Consider the following 3213-nt stretch of genomic DNA (forward strand, 5'->3'; position numbering starts at 1 on the left):
CATCTAGATCATCATGGAATACTTCATCAAACAAGCTGTCCCTACACACCACAACCGAATGGTGTAGCTGAGAGGAAGAACATGCACTTGATGGAGGTAGCTCGGTCATTAATGTTCCAAGCCAATGTACCTAAGAGATTCTGGAGTGATGCTGTATCCACTGCTTGCTATCTAATCAACCGGATGCCTACAAAGGTGTTGAAGGATCAAGCACCATTTGAAGTTCTGAACAAGCGCAAGCCATCATTGGAATACAAGAGAGTGTTTGGAGAGTTGAGGAACAAGCTAGAAGCAAGAAGCAGACAATGTTCATTGGCTACTCAACAACTCAAAAAGGATATAAGTGTTATGATCCAGAAGCTAGAAGGGTACTTGTATCTAGAGATGTGAAGTTTATTGAAGAAAGGTGATACTATGAGGAGAAGAATAAAGAAGATTTGAAGGATCTCACATCAGATAAGGCTGGAGTCTTAAAGATTATTTTGGAAGGTCTCGGTATCAAGATGAACCAGGATCAGTCCACAAGAAGTGGAAGACAAGAAGAGAGCTCAACTGAACCAAGTAGAGCTACTCAAACACCTCACCTTCATCATGAGGGGGGAAGTGAACCTGAAACTCAAGAAAATGGCCAAGAAGGAGTCGGCTTGAGTGAAGAAGGAGAAGAGTTCAACTCAGGTTCTCATCATCACGGTGAGCAAGACCAAGGAGATGAAGAACATCAGAGTGAAGCACAAGAACCGCATACACAAGCTGAGCAGGTTCAACAGCAAGAACAACCAGTATTGAGGAGAAGCACAAGGCTGAGAAAGGATCCTTCCTCTTGGGTAAACACGCGAGTGTACTACAATGCCCAAGCTGTGGAGCATCCTTCTCAAGTTGTGTATTCCTTTGCTTAATACCCTGAAGAACATTGTGCCTTCATAGTTAACTTGGATGAGAACTACATTCCAAGAATCTATGAAGAAGCAATCATGGATAAAGAATGGAAGGAGTCAGTTGGAGCTGAGGCAGGAGCTATGATCAAGAATGATACATGGTATGAGAGTGAGTTACCAAAAGGGAAGAAGGCTGTGACTAGTAGATGGATATTCACAATCAAGTATAAGGCTGATGGAAAGATTGAGAGGAAGAAGTCAAGGCTAGTTGAAAGAGGTTTCACTCAAACTTATGGAGAAGATTACATAGAAACCTTTGCACCAGTAGCTAAACTACACACAAACCGGATTGTGTTAAGCTTGGCCGTGAATCTTGGATGGGGGTTATGGCAAATGGATGTGAAGAATGCATTCCTACAAGGTGAACTTGAGGATGAAGTATATATGCATCCACCTCCAGGCCTAGAACACTTAGTGAAGAAAGGGAATGTGTTAAGATTAAAGAAAGCTATCTATGGGCTGAAGCAATCACCAAGGGCTTGGTACAACAAACTGAGCACTACTCTCAATGGCCGAGGCTTCAAGAAGTCTGAACTAGATCACACTCTCTTCACACTCACAACTCCCTCAGGTATGATTGCACTTCTTGTGTATGTTGATGATATCATTATCACAGGAAGTGATAAGGAAGGTATCATAGCAACCAAGGAGTTCATTAAATCCATGTTTGAGATTAAAGATTTGGGAGAAATGAAATACTTTCTTGGAATTGAGATATGTAGATCCAAGGAAGGTTTATTCATGTCCCAAAGGAAGTATACACTTGATCTTTTGAAAGGTGCAGGTGCTTATGGAGGCAAGACTGCAAGGATGCCTATGGAGGATGGCTACAAAGTTACCGAGGGCTACGGAGCGGCTAAGCGGACGCGATGGAGAGGGAGTTGGCCGATCTAGTTCCTGCAGCAAAGAGAGTTATTTTTATGAGTTTTTTTTATGGATTTTAAAATGATGAACTGAAAGAAAACTAAATGATAAACTGAGAACAGAAACAAATATGACTTTTTATGAGTTTTTATATTGAATGGAAATCTAGAACTATATGATGCAAACTGAAACAAAATAAGAGAAGGATAGAAATATGGGGGATGGATCCTTGTTGCTGGATGTGTATCTCTCTCAACAAGAACAGTGGATGGAGGTGGATAGCTATGGGATTTGACTTGCTGGATGTATCACTCTCAAGGCAAATCGATGGATGGGATGGGAGTGAAGAATCGCCACAAGCTTGGTGGTTTGGAGCTTGATAAGATTCGGCTGCTCTCTCTGTTTCTCACAGGGAAAAGACTTAGGGTTTCTGAGTTTGCAAAGGCAAAATTATTTCATAAAAGACATGAGGCAAAAATCGCCAACCACATAGAGTTATATAGGGCTTTTCCCTTATGGTTCTCAAAAAAATAAAAAGGCCTTAAAACATGCTGGCCGAAAATGAGGCTGAAACAAAAGCCCAAAGTCTTAACCAAATAAATAAAAATAAACCAGACAACTGGTTGTCGGTTTGAGAAGGCCTAAACCAGAATTCATAGTATGCTTGCACGTTGCCTCGTTAAAACATTTCGGGAAAACCCAGTGTGACAAAACCCGATAAGGAAAAAGAGTACAACAGCATACTACTCCTTCTGATGTTGGCTAGTTCTCAAAACCAGGAAGAGTCGGAGTGGATGGAATGGAAATGGAATCTGGCCCAAGCTCGGATGTGGAAATAAGTCGTCCGGCTTAGTTGAGTCTGAACTGGATCGGGCCGGCTGCGTCCTGAACCTCCGTTGTGCCGCCTTGATCTTGAATCTTCAACTGGACCATCTGCTCAATCAGTAGCTGGTCAATGGTCAGTCTGTCCGTCTCGATCAAGGATTTGTTGGACAGCCTTGGTGAAACCTTCTCGCAAGGCCCTGGTTCCCCTCCGGGTAGTCGGACCGCGCCTAACTATGGGAACCTCTACTTGGATGGCCTCATCATTCCCTCCCCCTTGAAGAGGTTCTGGCCTCAGAACACCATCATCTGCAAAATCGTCAAAGCTATCTGCATGGAAAGGAGACAAATCAGAGACATTGAAAGTATGTGAAAATTTAAATTCGGCCGGGAGGTCAAGGATATAGGCATTGTCCTTGATCTTCTTTAAGATGCGGAATGGTCCTGTCCCACGGGGAGAGAGTTTGGACTTCCGGGCTTCTGGAAACCTCTCGGGCCGCATGTGTAACCACACCAAGTCTCCGGGTTCGAACAGCACCTCCTTCCTCTTCTGGTCATACTTGGCCTTGACCTTAGCCGTCTTGGCCTCTAT

Source organism: Brassica oleracea, unplaced genomic scaffold (assembly GCF_000695525.1).
Source record: "Brassica oleracea var. oleracea cultivar TO1000 unplaced genomic scaffold, BOL UnpScaffold00843, whole genome shotgun sequence".
NCBI classification, from domain to species: Eukaryota; Viridiplantae; Streptophyta; class Magnoliopsida; order Brassicales; family Brassicaceae; genus Brassica; species Brassica oleracea.